This window comes from Tinamus guttatus, unplaced genomic scaffold (genome assembly GCF_059628265.1).
Source record: "Tinamus guttatus ecotype Peru unplaced genomic scaffold, ASM5962826v1 Tinamus_guttatus_pri_ptg000199l, whole genome shotgun sequence".
NCBI lineage: Eukaryota > Metazoa > Chordata > Aves > Tinamiformes > Tinamidae > Tinamus > Tinamus guttatus.
Window position 1 is genome coordinate 612,045 of NW_028288733.1, and position 20,165 is coordinate 632,209.

The window sequence follows — 20,165 nt, forward strand, 5'->3', positions numbered from 1 at the left end:
TCCCATATGAACTTTTGATCTTTCAGTATTTAATCAGTTGTCAAGAAATCAGTTCAAGCAAAATGTTCTGCCTGTCATGACCAAGTAACCCCACAGATATTTTACTGTGTTCTGCCAGCTAATCAAACTCCAACCTATCTGAGGCACATAATTTTGCATTGTTTGGTTCTGTGGGACACCAGCAATCAGACAAAAATTCAGCGTGGTAGGTGCTTCCCACCTCTGTCTGCTTGGCTCACTAAGGATTACAAAAAGAAAAAGGAAAAAAGCCTTTCAGCTGTGGTCATCCTATGCTATGCTACGCTTCTAAGCTAATGTTTCCAAGACCTGGATAAGCAATGGCATGCCTCTTTACCCCTAGAGAATCAGATGGGGATGGCTACTTGTCTGGACAGATGTTGAAGTTCTTTACTCTGCTTCTCTTCCATGCGCAATGTCACAGAATCATAGAATGCTTAAGGTTGGAAGGGACCTCTAGAGATCATCTAGTCCAACCCCCCTGCACACGCAGGGTCACCTAGAGCACGTGGCGCAGGACTGCGTCCAAGCAGGTTTTGAAGATCTCCAGAGAAGGAGACTCCACAACCTCTCTGGGCAGCCTGTTCCAGTGCTCTGTCACCCTCACTGTCAAGAAATTTTTCCTCAAGTTCCTGTGGAACTTTTGATGCTCCAGTTGCCAGCTGTTTCCTCTAGTTCTGTCGGTGGCCACCACTGAAAAGAGGCCAGCACCATCCTCCTCACTGCCTCCCTTTAGGTACTTATAGATACTGATCAGATCCCCTCTCAGCCTTCTCTTCTCCAGGCTGAACAGTCCCAGCTCCCTCAGCCTCTCCTCATAGGGCAGATGTTCCAGGCCCCTGATCATCCTCGTAGCCCTGCACTGGACTCTCTCCAGCAGCTCCACATCCCTCTTGTCTTAGTCTCTCACCTTGCCTATTAGTTGGGATGATATAATGGCTGTTTGCATAAGGTTTAATTGGGGCATAGGTGCCAAATGAGCATGGATTTAAATACCCAATCTCAGGAATGGTAAAATCGCTGACTTTCCACAGGGAGACCTCACTCTTCTCGTCATTCTGCTCTGGTTTCTTGCGCCTGCTCTAGCCACTTATTCCTATTCATGTATTTTCCCTCCCTGCTGTCCCACTAATTTCAGAGAGGCTTCACAGGCATCTGGCTCCGCTGTTGGAATTGGCTGTGTGGCAGTTGCAGGAGCACCCCTAGCTTTGGTTTTTATTTTTCCCTGAGCTCTCCAGGCGCTTTGGAGAAGATGGAGGTAACTGATGTCTCATTTACTGTAGAAAAGTACCCTGGGCAACCCAGCAAAGCCTGTGATTGTTTCCCAAATGTAAGGTGGCTCACAGAAATGCCAGGCAGTGAGGAAGAAGCTATCGTGGCAGCACCCACATCAGAGATATCCCTTGATGTCTCCATATGGCCTAAGCCTCTTATATTTGGCAGGCTCTTTTCTCTCTTCAGTGCTGCCTCTCGTTCAGTATGTAGACTGATTGCTATTAGAAGCAAGCATGAGGCTCAAAACAGAAGCTAACTTAACACGAATAATCTGAAGGTTGTGTTATAAGAATTTCTGAAAATGAACAAAATCAGTGGCTGCTCTTGTACCATCTGCGACCAGAAAAAAGGGCAGGAATAAGCAGTTGAGCAATGCTCAGAACTGGCATGTGGATATACTTGACCCCATTACGCTTTGCCTGGGCTAACAATCTTCCGAAATGCTCCTGTCATTGGAAACTGGTGCAGGGACCTGTGACACTGGCAGTCCTTGGAGACCAGCCAGGTCCTCCTGCGCTCCATTGGAATTGGGTGCTGGTTCCAGTGGTGAGAGTAGACTGGTCCGCGTTGGTACCTGTTATAGGTGTTAATGCAGAGCTGGGTGCAGAGTGGTCTGGGGCAGTGCTGTGATGCTGATACAGAGTCTAGGTTCAGCAGTGCTTGGTTTCCAACACTAAAGTTTTCTAACCCAGGTAAGAACAATGATGTGGGTTAATAGCAAAAATCTCTTAATAAGCAGTAATGTGCTCCTTAGTGTGTCAGGATCAAATGGAGCAGCACTGAATTAAAACCCTCCAGCTACATGAGGCCTATACTCTTCGCCAGGTTCAAGGTGCCTGGGTAATAACTCAAAAAGACATCAGTCAAATGAAGCCCAAGGCTGTCTGGTGAGTCACTTGAATTTGAAGATTATCAGTAAAAGAGTCCCTCTCAGTCAGAAAACCAGAACAACTGGAATAGAGTATGGCATGACAGTAAATGTGAGAAGGAGCTTGAGAGGAGCAATTGTGTTGGTGGAAGAGAAATTATCTTGAATTCCTTCAAAGTCTGTGACCTAAATCTGGAAGGCACTTGAAGATAGTAAGAAATATGAAACACAGGAATAGAAAACCTCTGGATTTTTTTTATGCACGTTTCATGTGCCATCTAAGTGCACTTATTTTTGAAGTTTTGCATAATCTGTGTTTTACTTGTTTCTGCTGCTATGTGTCCTTAGAGCGAAGTGCATTGGGATGTTCGATAAGGTGGAGCTTTGCAAAATATGATTTATCCCCGCCAATATTCACGCCCTATCTTTACCCTGTTTTATTATCCATGTTTTCTTCCATTCATTCTTCATTCAAAATATAAATCTCTCTTCCAGTTTAATGTCTTCTATGGCATTATGTTCAAAACGCTTCAGGTTTCCTGTCTATATATAGACCTGATAATTGAACGTGAGTATGTTTGTGCTTCTTTTTGAAGCAAGAGTAGAACTCCCATAGGTTTCAGTTGTGCTGACTATCTTACTACCGTCTAGTATAACGCATGCATTATAATGTGCATTCGCACTTAAAAATGTAGTGCGTGCTGCATACATTAGATATTGCTGTGGAAACTGAAGTACATTTAAGAGCATCCTTAAATCTGTGGGTAGATGCCTATTATCTGGAATTTTATTTTATATGTAAACGACTTAACAGAAAACCAGATCTTATAAAAACAATTTCAGTTCCTGGGATGGGGGAGCCGTGGGGGAGCCATATTTGAAAATAGTGTTTTCAAGAAGCATTGCTTTTATGTTTCGTATATATATATAAAAGTGCATATCTGATTCATTTTCCAAGTAGTTTAGAAGTAGAAAACAATGTATTTTAGGACCTGAAATTAGTATCTATTAAAATACTTATAACCTAGAATAGAGACTATTCTAGGGAAATTCTACAGCTTTTTAGTTAATCAACTGCCATTTTATTGATGAAGGAAAGAAAATAAGCAAAGAAAAAAAAAAACTACAGCTGCCATATAAAGATAGGACTTCTTCAAGAGTAAGCATTTAATTTATGCTTTTCTTTTTAGTTTGCGGGTTTGTTAGCAGTAGCTAATTACCAGACCCTGTTCCCCAAGCTGTTCACATTCCAGCTGAAATAATCTAGGATGCTGGCACACTAACAAGGATGGCGTGTTAGTTTTTTGCAGTGTTAAACACAAAAGATAAAATCATTGCCAAATGGGAAGGGACAAGAGTGTTAGGGAAAGATATTTTATTTCAGACTGGAGCATTTTATGACAAGCAATAAAGTAACAACTATATTGAAATCAGTTGATAGCATCCCCTAAAATTTGAGTTTGAAACAATTTCCCAAAAACGCGAGCACAGACTAAACCATAATAGCTAATGGTTTGAAGGGCATTGTGCTGTTATTCAAAGGACACACAATCAATCAGAGTAGCCAAATGTTAGCATATAGATTATTTATGTTTTCATGTTTATCCCCATTGTTTACTAGGCGATTGGGATGCTAGATGTTTAATCACTCAAAAGCAACTCAATTTGAAATCTCATCTCAAAGTATTGTATTCCAAGATTGCCATATGATAGTGCTTCAAACAAAGATTGATTTCTGGTATCTGGTGTTTTGGGAGCTGGATTTTAGGGACTGAGCTCTGGTGCCATTCAAGAGGTGTGAGCAAATTTCTGTGTGTTTATGGTTGTTTTAAAATTCATGTCTGTCTAGCAGGAGAGAGAAAAAAAAAAAAAGGTTACTGTGAGAATCTTCTAACATTCTGAAACCTGAAAAAAATTACAGAATATATCCATTTTTGCATGCATGTCAGGCAGTGAGAAATATGGAAGCAGCCTATATGCAATCTTACATTGTGCAGTGGCACAGATGTGCCATAGGGTGAATATAGGGTATTTGCACCATCTTAGATAATCATCACTTATGTAGATGGGGCTCTGCAGGAGCTGGCACTGAGCAGCTGTGCTGCTGCTGTGAGCCAGGGCAGCTGTCGGGTCCACGTTGGGACTCGCATAACGCAGCGGGTAGACGGCAGCAAAAGTTGTACCGCACTAAATTAATCTCTGGGGACAACTTCCAGGTAGCCAAGATGTTCCTAGGATGTTCTGTGGCATTACTAGCAAAGGAAATGGTTCAGATAGCCGAAGCGCTGCTTTGAGACAAAAACAGAAAAAAAACCCTTCATGATAATGAGAGTCAGCTAAAAAACAAATCTTGCTGCCTGCCTAGAGGAAGGAGGAGCAGCGCTGTTCCTTCCCATAAATCACTGGCTAAATAATTTCATATGAAACAAAATTAAAAAGCAGTTTACAACTTCTATGACATTATGGTAATAAGAAAATTTGCTCTAATCAAAAACCTTTGAGGAAAATGAGATATCCTATGGCTGTGGGTGTGTTCTTAGGCTGCTGTTATAATTTCCTGCCTTATATAACCGAGTTTATTTCCTCCTCCTCTCCCTGTTCCCACCCCTCCAGAGTGGTGCTTGCCCAGAATTGTCACACTGGGGATTTTATTTGAAGTCACTTTGATCTGTGCTTAGTGTCGAGCTATGCTAGGAAAGTCAGGAGCTGCACCACCTTTGCACAACTGCTATTTTATGGGACTTCCCCAAGCATCTCCCGCATACACAGAAGGAAACATCCCCATCTGAGTGTTTTCTGCTACAGGCAGAAGGGCAGTGGAAGGAAAAGGTTTGAGGGGAGCACATGCAGCAGCCTTTGATTCAGAGCAGCCCCAGGATGGTGAGCACACATCACTGCTAGGCTAGAGCTGCCCAGGTGGTGGGTCCTCCGCTTTGCTGACTGACGCAAGTAATTATTTTTGGCAAACCTGCATTGAGCTCTGCAGGCTGCTGCTGGTTTGCAAAGAAGAAACTGGCGTATAAATGCAAAAAAAAAAAAAAAAAAAAAAAAAAGATGGAGGAGATGAAGAAAAGCTACCTGACAAATGCATGTTTTTGTCCTTCTGAGCATGTTGGGAGTGGGAGTGATAGCTAGAGTGTTGTGCAGATCCTTCTCTGAAGGTTTTGCCAGTTGCTGCCAGGGCACTTGATGTGAGCCGTGGTCCTGGGGCTTTCCCTGGGTGCAGGGGAGCCACAGGGGCAGCATCGTGCCTGGACCATCCACAGCCGGTGGTGGGCACTCAGCAGCCCAGTGCCTTTGCTCCCAAATCCACGCTTCAAAATTTCTGTCCCAGGAAAATGTTGAAATGAAAACTCCATAATCTTCCTGATAACCGATATTCTTATCACGAGTTTAATCATGATAAGTGATATAGGTTTAGCCTGACGCGCTTGCTCATACCATTGTGCTTGGATCTAATCCGCTGCCCATAGTTTATTATGAAAATTGAAGCAGTCTAAAAATTGCCTAGTTTTGCCCTACATTACAGACTTGAAACTCAACCCATGCTCAAGGAAAGGTTCCTCACACGCTTTTTTTGTCTTTTTTTAGTTTTATAAACCTTCATGAGAAATTTTGGGGTGATCTTAAGGCCCAGGATGTAAAACTCAGTGAAATTCAGCAGTCCTCCTTTGCTTCATGGATTTTTTTTTATTATTATTGCTTCATTTGAACTTGAAAAGCGAAGCACACCTTGGGCAAAAAAGGCTAGCAATGCCATGAGGGGACCAAGGTGCATGGAAGGGCAGGTAGCAGCAGAACTGGTCAGGATCTTAAAACACCTGCATTCAGTAGAGACAGATCAATTCCTCCGTTGTAATAACCTTGGAAGTGTGCGGATTTCTCCAGCTTGCACTTACAGCTCTTGCTCAAAGGACTTGCCTAAACCGGCAGCACTTTCTTTTCATCTGCTGCTTTGTTCCCAGGGGACTGTGTGTAGTCAGTGGCCCCGGCAGAATAAGATCAAGTATCTCCAGCGGGTTTTGGAGCTAGGTAGAATGTGATTTAAATAAGATGACGCACACACACGGCAAGCGTGGTTCCCTGCTGCGAGGGCACAACAAACAATTAAAGGGCAGTTTCCTCTAGGGATAAATGGCTTTCAGGGAACCACTCCAGTTCGCATGTGAATTATACATGTATTACTAGGGACAAATGATCTTGTAAAGTGAAATGGCTGAGAAAAGCCTCTGACAACACGCTACATAACCACAAGGGAGCTCTCCCGTGTTTGCTGATCAGGGGGGAATTTTTAACAGACTACCGTCGATAAAATGTGTTAAACAAACCAGACTAGCTTTAGGTTCTTCTTAGGCAGCAGAGCCTAACCTCGTAAAATGTAAACTCAAGAAGCTATTAACATCATCCACTTAATTTCAGCTCAAAGAGCAGCACTAGATTATGTCCAGTTTAATGTTTGGCATGCTGATGGCCCAATGGTATATGTTTCCCCTGAAAGTACCAAACCCAGAATGCAGAAATAGGTTGGAATAACATAGACATGTCATGTTGTAGAGGAGCAGGCCCTTGTTTTTTTGAAAGAGGGATTCATACAAGAGATATGGGAACATGATAGGGGAGATCAGTGACCTCCTATACTTGGGACCGATCTACCAACAAGTAGTAGGGAAGCTGATATTCTATAGACGACCCTGGAGCTCCATGCTTGCACTTAGTCATGGCAAAGGACAGGTGACTTGAGTTTATACTTGTATGAAAACTGATGGCTGCTAATGTGCTGAGAAATTAACCAACAGCATGAGTCATCCAATAAACTTATACACTCTATGAGTGGAGATATGAGATGTGTTGGTGTCAGGGGCATGTGGAAAGGCAGAAGGGAGGTCCTGAAAAATGTGTTTAGAAAAATGCAGATGCTGCCAAAGCTTTTCTGAATGCTCTTTGCAGTTGTATCTGTGGGACCAGTGGAAGAAAGGGGACATTTAGTCCAGACTCAAACTGTAGGTGAAAGAAGACTGAAAAGTAGCTCAACATCTTAGGTAGATGAGAAATACTAAGGAGTTTGACCTCTGCAGAAGGAACAGCTTCTATTTCAACAGTTACAGGCAAGACTGGAATTTTAAACTGATGACTGCAAGCACATTTCATGTAGTGCATTATTGCTTTTTGATGCATTAATTTAGGCAACACCAGCACATGAAATCAAGAAGATGAGGAACTCTGCAGGAGCTGGAGGAAGCACATTACATGAACACATCTAAATCCACCACCTGATGATTTATATAAGAAGGGCTGTAAATTTGCATAGCAATGGTCACAAGAAAATGTCACAAAACAGCAGAGGATGAAACTTCCTTGACTGATCCGTAATATTTTCTAATGTGAAGTTCTTTAATCTTTATTGCAGGGGTCTGTTCTCTGTCAGCTCCAAGCCTCTGATTTGGGTTCACTATCAAGCGATTTCTGTTTCTAGAAGAAATGAATTCACAGTTGTGTTAAATTCAACCAAATAAGTTGAAAAGCAATTCATCTAACCAGTTAACATAATCCTTGTGTTTTCCAGTTCTTAAATAGCTAAAAAGAAAATTAAAAATAAATCCAAATGATTTCAATGTTTTTGTAGCTCTGATATTCAAATATTGCATGTTCAATGGTTTCTTCAGATTGTGTAGATATTGAATTGCTGATGATTGCCATAGATACAGCATTTATTGCTGATATATGACAGCTAATCACAATGCTATTTTGGGATTAGTATCTAATCCTGTATGCCTGCTTGAAATCTTGTTGTTTATGGGAGCCATCAACTTCAGCATTTCATACTTTGATTTTAATACAACGTAAAAATACATAAATTGCAAAAGATAAACACCAATGCATACACTCTTAAATTACTAGTCTACTGCTTTCATCTACCACAGAGCATTGTAGTCTTGCTACTGTTGCCCTTTCTTTGAACTCTTAGAGATGTTTTATTTTACAGAGAGCCACTTGGCATTCTTTGCTTCAATGTGGCTTAATTTTTATTTTTTCTGTAGGTGCACGGTATGGTTTGCAGTACTTTGAAGTAACAACAGTTCAGCTCTTTTGCAAATTAAGGTTAGTTTTCTATTGTTTCCAGGTTGTGTTTGAAAGCCCAAGTTTCTGTTATTTTCTTCAGGTGTGGGTGTATTTACACCTACACCTGTTACTTCACCAATTAACAGCAAATTAACAGCATCTCCCCTGAAATAGCTACATGTGGTTTTTTTTTTGGTATAATGCATATTTTGAGCTTATACTATGAATATGCAGCAATGTCTCCCAAATCATTCTCCCTTATGTGCCACTTGAATTCTTGTGAGGCTTTTGGTTTGAAAATATTCTCCAAAACCAAATGTTTCATTTGTTGATAGATGAAGATGTGAGATGCTATTTTAAGCAAGTACAATACTATATATATATATATAGTAGCTGAAGGTTTAGGAGATGCAAAAATCTCTAGTGGGATTATATTTATTCACTAGTAGGAACAACATGAAAATAGGCAGCATTATTCCTAGATGATTCTTCCTTTCTTTGTCATATGATGTTTCACTCTACAAACCTTCATTCATCAAATGAGGTGTGAATAGTGGGATTTGATTTTTTTGGATGAAGAATTTCCTTAAACCATGGTGGCTTTTAAAATCATAGTATTCACAAAAGCATTGTGGCCTGAACTATGTGCAATAGGTATTTACATGGAAAAGACTGATTTTGAATGTTGTTGAAGTTGTTGAAGATTCATAGTACAGGCATATAGAAAATATTCTTATATGACTTGTTTAAATATTTTTTCTTTATTTTTTTGGAGGTATAGACTTTTTGGTTTGTTTTTATCTGGGGAAAACTTCAAACAACCTTCTTCAAAAGGGTAAATTACTGTTGTGTTACTTAAGAGCCTTTTTATAGATTTGGAGTGAAAAATATTTTTAATTTAAGAAGTGAAGATAGGGTCTGAGCATGATTCGTGTATGGCAATTTACAATTATTGAAGTAGTTTGATTTAATAGGCTGTATCTCTCAGAGAACGAGGAACACTCACATTACACTGCGCAAGCTCACAAGTCAGAACCTGATCACTTCCAAACTGAAGAGCTTATAAAAAATGTGAAGTACTCTAATAATTTTAAATTGCTCTATATTGCACATTTTCAGGTCTCTGATCACCTCCAAATTCAAGTGCTTATAAAACTGCTCCAATAATTTTAAATTGCTATGTGCAGAGTGATTTAAAATTGTTAAAGTGCTTCAAAGTTTTTTAATAAGTACTTTAATTTAGAAGTGAGCTGAGCAGTCCTCCAGTATACCTTCAAGAGATTATTAAACTGATGTAAAAATTTACCATCTGGAAAGAAAATTAAACTGTTTCTTAAAAAAAAAAGGTAGAAGAAGAAAAGAGAAAAGTGAGAAAAAGAGAGAGAGAGAAAGGGAAGGGGATGCAGTATGACAGATGGTGATGGAGAAGAGGAAGAGGAGATGGAACATACTCCAAACAATAGGCTCCTCCTTTTCTTGCTCTGCAAAAAGCAGGTTAATAGCACTGGAGACATGACAACAGCAGTTTAAACATGCTCAGGAAGCTTTCCCTTAAGTTATGGCAACAAGACTCTAAAAGTTATGTAAGACAGTGACGAATTGAAGATGCTCATGTGTTTTAAGAAGAGCGCAGTTGATAGATCGAAGATCTCCTAGGCTATTCAATATCTATCTTGATTCTGAACCGATATGTTTTTTTCCTTGAAGCTACAAAGCTGCATGGCACTCAGATTGTAATTATTTGTGTAAAATAAACAGTTGATGAATTTACTTCTAAACAACAATTCTACGAATAAGAACATTTCCCTTTCCGTAAGGGTTTGGTAGCATATTAAAAATGTAATTGCCATCACAGCAATGAAATTCGTACTTCAGATGTTTGCTGCTGTAGACTCTTTTGCTTTTAATTGTTTGCCTTGCATTTTGACATATTAATAATCTGACTAGGAAGAGCAAACATTCAACCATCTAATACTAAAAAAACAAAGCAGTCATATATCTATCAGTTTTCATATGGAATACTTACTCAAGTAGGAGGGCTTTGGTATAGCCTTAGCTGAATTGGCTTACATAAACATGTATTTTCCTTGAATTTATCCTTGTAACCAACGCTCAGAGCTTGGGCCAGGCAGACTTTGGACAAGTGCACTCTGTTGCGATTTCTGAAGTACTCACAAGAATTACGTCTTCTTGTGGGACATCCAAGCAGAGAGGCTGAACACAGTGATGCACTAAGGGGACAAGGAAAGTGTTGGCAGCTGAGGCTCAGAAGGCAAAGGATGAGACAAGGAGGTTTTTTTTTTTTTTTTTTTTTCCTACTGGAAATATATGCTTTGTTTGGTGGAAGTGTGTGTTGTGTTTTCAATATTTGCTTTAACCTTTAATTGATGTGGATCAATTCTGTGAAGACATAAGTCTTTGACCTCTGGACAGCTTTGCAAAAGCAGTATTAAAACATGCTAATGTCTTTCAGTTGCTGAAGACACCAGAAATCCATGAGACAAAAATAAATGGGGCTTTCAAGCTCATGTAATAGCTCTTGTAGTATTTGAAAGATGCACAAGAGTGGATATCATCAAGAAAATGTCTGTATTTGAAATGCAGGATATGGAAGTGGAATGGGCTGTACAGTGAAGAGGGGGCAGCCATCATCTCAAAAAGCACTAAAAGTTTCAGAAATAACAAAAACACATATCAGCTCAAGAGCGTCTGCATCAGCTTGCTTTCATGAGCCAATTTTAAATTGCACTAGTATCCTATAAAGAAATATTTCGCAGTATAGTTTTGTTCAGAACCAGCATACAGTCAGCACTCAGCTAAGGTGCTTCCTCAGGGATCGGCACTGATATGACTGACACTCAGGAATAAACGTGCTGTGGGTTCCCTCCTGTAGACATGGCCATCATTTGTCATTCTCCCCAGGGATTGTAGAAGTTGCAGTGAGTCAATAAGCTGCCATCTGATTTTATCTGTCCAGGTGCTAAACTCTTGCTATACTAAGGAAACGCATAAAGTTGTTGCTGCTGAAGATCTCACCCATTGCTTTTGCTTTACGCTGGAGACAGTTGTGCAGCGAGGCGGCTCTATGAAATGCTGTGGGTGTTTTGGGGAATCCACCTTCGGAGTTTGCAAGCTGAGCTAAAATCGTGGGTCTGAGCACCACTCACCTTTGGTGAGAGGCAACATTTAATACCAGGATCTTCTTAGTTGCTGTTAAGGCCTGTACTTAATTGCTGGGCATGCAGAAACATGTTGTCTGTCCTTTTTTTTTTTTTTTTCTTTTTTTTTTCCCCCCCAAAGAACTGTGTGTGCCCTTAGAAGAAAAAAAAATCATTCCTCAAAGCTGTGAATTACAAAAAAAGTGCTGCAATAACTACCCCACTGATTAGTCATACATGTGGCCTTTAAAGTACTGAACAAAAAGATCAATACCCTGATTTCCTTTTCATCTTCCTGGACCACGAAACATAGACCTCTTACTTTGTTTTGTGTGTAATGAAGGAGGTAAGGTAGTGCTGGTAGGAAGAAGGATTATCTCCCTGTGGTAAATATATTGATGTTACAGACAAGAGGCAGGGAACAACATGGAGAGTAATGAGAAATTTGACTGCTTTCCAATCCTTTCCCACTTTCCAGCTTAGCGCTGCTGCCTCCCATAGTGAATTACTCGCTACAAAGAGAACGGGCTGTTTAGGGACTGACAATTGAGAGCATTTACAATTAGCTGAATTGATTAACCTTTACAAATGCTGCTACTTTACGAGCTTTTTTTTCCCCCCTCTTTTTTTTCCCCTCCCCCAGCAGTGGTTGAACAATACACCGTATTGATTAAACACTTTCCTTTAGGGTAAGCGCTGATTTGTCCACGACTTCCCCGGCCATTAAGCCTGCCTCCGTAATAGCTGCTCCACGCTCCTGCAAGCCTTTACTGCCAGAGACGGATTGGCATCGGGCAAATGGCTTGTCCACTCGGGAGCTCCGGGAATCACCCTGCAAAGCAGGGTATGTAAATCCACATTCCTGCTGCTGCGTTAAAGCCCCTGTGCATGAGCAAAGGGCGCCCTCCTGTTTAGTATAACTGGCTATTGTGTGCTAGGCATCTTATCCCGCCTCTACGGGAAGACAGAGCGCTCAACGTAAACACGTTGTAAGGGATATTATGCACAGCGGTGGTTGTGGCTTGGGTCATGGCATTTTATTTTGCGTAGGCAGGCTGAGAATTGACGTCAAGGATTCTGCTCTGCAGAAGAAAGTATCTTCAGATTGCTTTGAAGGCTGGTGGCAGTGGTAGGGCATGGAGGAGAAGGTCTCCAGGAGAAGCAGGTCACATGGGAACTGGGTGTCAAGGAGACACCTAACCTTGCTCCCATAAAGCTGCAGGGAGGAGGTGTGAGCAGCCTTTTTTTTTTTTTTTTTTTTTTTTTTTTTGTGAGCAGGAAGGTTATTGACAGCTCAGGCTGCCTCACTAACAATTCATCTGGGCTCTCCCCAGTGGTTCTGCTGCTCACTGTACCTGGAAAACTCTCCAGTTTAAGGAGGAGAGAGTTGAAATTTAATTTCCCTGCCAGCTCTAGCTGAGGCTGCTTCTGTACAGAGACTTTGATCTATCCTCAATCATGCTGAATTACATGTGTTGTTCCATCATTTGGTTTTCAGCTCGGCGGGGACTAAACAGAGAACACCAAACTCATTTCACTAACGACTGTAGGTGGGTTCACAAACGCCCTCCAAGGAGTGAAAAAGCCATTGGCCTTTTTCTCACATAAAAGAATCATTAAGAATTAGGCTTTTGGCAACATTTCCCTTTCAGGATTTTGGCAAAAAAACAACAAAGAAAGGCTTGCCAGTAAAATCTGAAGGCACAAAAAGCATGAGCAAAGCACTCTCTTAAATACACAGGAACTGCTTTGAAGAGACCTATGATCTAGCATATGTTAACATAAAAGATAGAAATAGTACACAATCCAAATAGTTTGTATATTGAGATGTATGTAAGCATGTGCATGTAATATATTTAAACATGCCTATCATCAAGTATTTTATGCTGAATAGAACTGATGTCATTCCATGGATCAGAGGAACAATGGTGGCACTCAGCCATTTCTTTTCTAACTAACTGCTGTGTTTTTTAAAAATAAAAAAAAAATCAGGGAGTTGCTGTAGCAAAGTCTGTAGCATTCACAGCATGACAAACAAATTAGAAAACAGCAGATGCAGCACAAATTAAGATGTATTTAGCACAGCAGCCCATCAGATGTGTGAAAGTCTTTTGTATATCAGCTTTGCAAGGTTGATGTATTGCACTTTAGACGGCTGATAATGAACCCTTCCAGCAATTAGAGGTGGAAATACCAAGGATTTGAAATTGTGCTGTTCCCAGTGGGGGAAGGGGGAAAAACCCAACTCCTCAAAACCCTTAGTACTAAATTTACTACTTTATGTGCGTGTGCTGGGTAAAGCAAAGCAAACATTTCCATTCATGTATAAGCACATTTTGAATTTCTCATTTGTTTTCACTTTAAAGTTAATGTAATTATTATTTCAATCGACATGTCATTTAATAGATGTGTATTTTTTTGCTTATGTAATGTGAGTTTTATGGCCAATACAATGTCTCTTGCTTATGTGATGCATTATTTAGTCATCTGATGGGAGGGCAGTACTTTCATTAATCTAGTCTTCAAATAGCAGTAATGGTTTAACTAATTTACATCTTTATGGTTTGTATCATATTTTGCTTTTCCATAGTTCTGCTGCTATCCTTCCTCTTTCAGTGATGCTTCTCACAGCCCAAGACACAAGTTAGATACCCTCATGAAAGTTTTGCATATGCAAAGAGTTGTGAGGTTGGAGTCTTGACTTGATTTTCTTCTGCACTTGATCCTCCAAGGTCCTGAGTGCTCTCAGCTCCAAGGAGGTGTGATAAGGATGGAGAGTACTTAGCAGCTTACTTGCCTGAGCCTCCCTGAGGAGAGCAGCATATTGCAGTGGAGCTGCGATCTGTCTGCTATATAGATAATAATAGTTTCCATTCATCTAGGACCTTTCATCTGAGCACCTCAGGATGTGCCACAAATTGCGCCTGTGCCACCCCATGCTGTTGTTATGGCTGCTCAGAGGTTTGGATCTGAAGCAGGCATGAAAGATCTTAGTAACAGGTGGATAAAAGCGTCGTGTCTTTGTGTATCCTCTCCAGACTTGCCATGATCAGTCATTAGGTGCAGAGTCTGTTTCCTGTGGGCTAGCTACATAGGTATTTAGCATGAATCCAGTTGCTTAAAAATGGCCTTGGGCAGGTGTGTGGGCATGAAACCTGCTTGATTATTATTACTAGATTTAGTGGTTGCATTCTCCACTCGATGCCTCCTTTTTCGATGACGTGGGACTGGAGGATCCTTTTAACAGAGCAACATGAGACACCAGGAAGACCCACAGTGGAAGCACTGCCTCCCTATCATTGCCTGCATTGCATTGGTGGTGGCGCCGCTGGGTTTCCACCCATGAAACTGTGTCGATGGCTACAGGCCCTAGATTCATATTGGGCCATCAGAAATCCAAGCTGTAATTATAGCTGTATATATATGTATGAGGACGTCAGTAAAGGAAGTTTGTCTTTGAATAGTGCATTCTCGTGTAGTGATAGAAGCTTTCGGCATAGTGCCCTTGAAGGTTGAGGGGGGAGGTGTGAGCAGTCTCATGTTGGAATGACTGGGCTCCTCTCCTGTCTCTCTGCATTGCCCGTGCTTTCTCAATTAACATGTGAGATGACGACAAAAGGAACAAAAACTATTGTGTGATTTCTGTTTGTTTTCACTAGTTGTGGTGCTTTTTTAGTCCTGCTTTATGGTATGGGCCACAAAATGTTGAGAACTATAAACATATAGTCTGTGTAGCAACTGTTTTTGACGCTGAACTAGTCCATAACCATATAAAAGCAGGTCTTGAACTGACTAGTAGAACTAGTGAGTACTGCCGGCCTTCATCCTGTTCTTCTGGGTCACAAGGACTAACTTTTTGTTCTTCGGGTCACCTTTGTTACCTCAGTGATTCTTTCCTCTTGTATGTAATGGACTGAATGACAGAAATATCATTCTTCCCAGTAGACACATTTGATTTTGATTAAGTTTTTATCAAATTTTGTGGTTGAACAAAGTATTGTATGGAGCAACAGTAGGCTATTGGTTGGCTTCCATAAGCAGTCTAATGCAAGATTCTGCAAATGAAAAAGCTGGTACACCATATTGCTTCTTTTTATTTATTTATTTATTTATTTATTTATTTATTTATTTATTTATTTATTTATTTATTTTCCCTAATCTTCTTTATGTGAGGGATGAGTAAACTGTCTACCCCAGAGATTTGTCGTTGGGACCATTTGTGTTCAAGCCAATGAATTCAAGTTTATGCTCTTAGTGAAAGACAGCTTTGGCTGTGTTTGGCTTTTAAGCCGCAGCTTTGGACCTTCATTTCCAAGCAGAATAATAGCAGTCATTATTATCAGTAATCGCTTGGAATGATAGTTTTTAAATTAGATAGGATTGCCCCCAAAAGCACTCTGATTGGATTTAATCAGGAAGTGAAGATGATCCTCTTTGGACAAATGAGTTACCTTTGTAGTACTCTTAAAGAGAGAAAATCAGTCAGGCAGGTTTCCTTGTCATTTAAGCTGCTTGCTTATCCAGATACAGAATGACAATAATGCCCAATAAATAAAACATAAAAAATAGTCTAATGATTTTGATCTTATAAAACCACTCTACAGAATCATTCCTTGATGAAGGCTAAGTGTCTGTGTCAGTGGTCAACAAGGTTATCTTCTGGGTCACATATAGTTCATTTTTTATACTTCTATATTTTTTTTTTCTGCTGGCTGTGCTCTGAATTGTTATTTTTTTTTTGCAGTGATGTAAACAAGTTACAGCAGTTGACTGTATAACAGTCAATTGAATGTTGAAATGCAGTCTTACCAATGGTATAATACATTGTGTCATATGTGTCATGGTTGTTGATTTTTAATATGTGTGTGTATATGTAAAAATGGACCTAATTTGTGACAGGGAAGTCTCCTATGCACAGAACAGAAAAAAGTTAGGTTTTTTGTTTTTCCATCATTCGGCTGTTCTATGTCTTGAGTGCAAAAATAAATGCAGGGATCATTGTGTTCAGGACATGATTTGTGATAAACAGCTGTTGCAGAGGTGGATTTAGATGGTAGGGATGTAAAGTTTCTACCAGATCACCAGAGTAAGCAATAGGTGTTTTGCCTTGCTCTGTGAGGTGGAGGACACATTTTGGCAATGTGAAAATGCTGAGATTCTTGAGGGAATAGAAAGAATAAGTAAATTTATGAGGTAAGCTTTCACCAGCAGTTCACCTTTTACTTTCAACCTCAGAACTGTTGTGTTCCGTTATCAAGTGCATATTGGAAAACTTGGTTGTTTTTCCCTAATCTATTATTTCATTCTTATTCTATGAACATTTTCGTTTTATTATCCCCTGTGTTATCCCCTGTGAAAATATGAATAGTTTTAATTAAAATATGTTAAATTTTAGTTTTAGGATTTTGCATATTTATATTATGTCTCTAGTAAAGGAAGCGGAGACAGGGTGTGCACGTGTGATGTCATCAACATTTACTGAAAAAATTGTCAAAAGTAGGCCCACCCTGCAGCATCTCTATTGTATAGACTCATTCCTCCTTAGAAAATGATAAGTTTTTCAAAGGACCAGTGCATCCTCTGGAGAAAAATCAACAGCCCATCCTCTCATCCTGCTGAAAATGCAGCCACTTAACACACTCTCTCCTCCACAATTGCAAATAGCTAATCAAAAGTAGGGATCCTGCTGTTGGGAAAACTCACCCCAGCACTAAAAATAATCTCACTGAAGTTGCAGTTCTCCTCTCCTCTCCTCTCCTCTCCTCTCCTCTCCTCTCCTCTCCTCTCCTCTCCTCTCCTCTCCTCTCCTCTCCTCTCCTCTCCTCTCCTCTCCTCTCCTCTCCTCTCCTCTCCTCTCCTCTCCTCTCCTCCCCTCCCCTCCCCTCCCCTCCCCTCTCCTTCTCCTTCTCCTTCTCCTTCTCCTTCTCCTTCTCCTTCTCCTTCTCCTTCTCCTTCTCCTTCTCCTTCTCCTTCTCCTTCTCCTTCTCCTTCTCCTTCTCCTTCTCCTTCTCCTTCTCCTTCTCCTTCTCCTTCTCCTTCTCCTTCTCCTCTCCTCTCCTCTCCTCTCCTCTCCCTCAAAATATTTATGAAGCACTTGTTCAATTGCTACCAAGTGTCTGCACAATTTGCCTGTGAGTAACACACATGATCCTGCAGAAACAACTCTTCCATTGACCCCTCAGTGCTCCCAGCCCCACGTTGCTTTTTCTGCTTCCTCACTGCAAAAGTGAAGTGCTAATTGCATGTTATTCATCATCCTTTTGCTCTTTGTTCTAGGCTTTGACATGAGACTAATGCATGCATTTATTTTACCTTGGGTCCTTCTGCTTTCCCCATAAAATGTCCTGATTCATTGGGCTTACCTGGAATTTATTTCACTGCAAGCAGAATGTTCTAGTTAAAAATATTTCAGTATTGAAAAAACAATGATTAAGGCATTTAAGAAGCATTAATGAACAACGCAAAGATGATGATGGCTTGAAGTGTAGCCAGGGACCATTCACTCCAGCTAGATGGGGAAGCCTTATGAAATGCCTCATGCGACTTCCATTGTGATTAAAATTTAAGCATTTATCACACATTACCATTCAATAGTTGCCTCAATTCACATGTAGTGAGGAGTAAGACATTGACAGATTCCTGATCTATGTCCTCCATATTGGCTTATTAAGTCACACATTTCTGGTCAGGCTGGGAGCTTGCAAGCACCTCCTGCCACGCACCAAGGTGACTTTTTGGCTGTCTTTAAATTGCTGCATAATCTGGGCACATTAAAATTTATATAAACCTCCTCTTTTGCATTTAGACAGATCCAGGGATTTGAGTGCCAGATTGCCTTGTTTTCATGTTACCCTGTAAGTGATGCCTATTTTTTTTTTTTTTAAAGAGGGAGGAGACACACCACACAGAGTGCTGCGATTTATTTTTTGCCTTACATTTATATGACATTCTGGTGGCTTTGATTGACATGCCATTAGTTTTACACCATTAAAAAGAAATTCTTGCAGTATTTCCAGTGCATCCACGTAATTGAAAGACATGTCATACTATGACTTCTTTTAATGACATGCATTGCCATTCAGTACTACTGTAATGACAAATCTGCCATTTAAGGTGTCTAAACCATGTTTTTATATATATATCTCCTTCTATTGTAGTGTACAGGACCAAGGGTTTTTAAATAATGTGAATCTTAGTGTTAAACTGTTAGAGGATGATTTTCCTCCACATTTTTTTTTTTTTTTTTGGTAATGGAGTGGAATCACATTCTGCATGAGTGAGCAATATTGTAGAAAGAGTTCACACCATCTGTGCTATTAAAGTCGATTTTCTCTGTCAACTTCCAGGAGTTCAGGTGAAAACAGGAGATGTGTTTGTCTCTGTTAATTCACTATACGAGAGCCCTGAGTTAAAATTTTGTATGGTTTCAGGGAAAACACAGCAGATGGTTCCTTGGATGCTGTGCAGTGTGATGGAGGTCAAAAATTTCCAGCTGTTTGGCACAGAAAAGTGTATTTTTGGTATTATATTGTCCTGTTGCTGATTGTTTATAATTGTATCTTTCTGAATTTTTAGTGATGACCTCAATTCCTACTTTTGGCTGCCAGTACTCGGGGGCAAAATATACATGTAGACGTGTGTTTGTACACACATGTAAATACACACACACAAATATATACACATGCACATAAAATGTATATATATGTGTATATACATACACAATGCTCTATTGCCACAGAAAGAAAAAGTGAACAGAGAGAGTGGAAGCAAATTCTCAAATGAGGGCTTCACTTGCAAACAATTGCAAGTTGTGGGAGAAACCCTTTCTTTGCAAATAAATTTCCGTGAATTGACATTTGTGTCAAGGAATATTAGTGTTCTAGGTTAGTATTTCCATTAAAACAAACAAAAAACTTAGAAGTACCCCATGGTTTTATCTAATGCTTATGTAAATTACTTTGTGAGAGCACTTTTTTTTTCCCTCCAGGGAAAAAGACTAAAGACATGGTTTTAGGTCTTATGGAAAAAGGAGCACTCTTAAGGTTTTAAAGAGAAATTCTGCAGAGCATTTCAGAGTCTTATCAAAAGCATTTCATGATCTAGGTATCGGAAAAGATTTTTCTTAAAAGCTTGACACTTGCAAAATTGGAATGATTTTGATTTTGCTTATTTAGTGTCTGATCTGCAGGTTACCAAACAGACCATGTATTTACAAGTTCCATACTGATTAAGGTTCATTTTCCTGGGAAAAATCTCATCAGTAGAAAATCAAATTGGGAGGAGTACTAGTAAAGATGCTTACTTGCAGTGTGTTATATTGCTTACTTGCAATATTTAATCTTATACTTCTCAGGAAAAAATACAGTAATTAAAAGAATAATCCATTACCACATTGTGATGTGATATGAAGCTGGATGTATGAATCTCCCATTTCATGTTTGAGGTTTGCGTCAAATTATATGTCCCATACTAAATGTATAGGAACAGTTTAGCAAAATAATATTTTAATAACCACTCTCCAACAAAGTAAGGAGCAGTTTTGTTGCTTTGCACCTCCCACCTACAGATCAATGTTGATTATCCATTTGTGTCAGGAACCCAACTCCTCCAGGAAATGGCGCAAATACATAACCTTTCATAGCAGCTTTTGCATTAGCATCTTGGATTTAGCTAAAATGTGTAAAAATTAATGTAGACAGACAGCTCCCTATTGGTTACATATGAGGAGGCTCAATGTGTAATTTATTCCTTCAGTTGTTAATTGTAGTTTATGCACATCAGTTGCC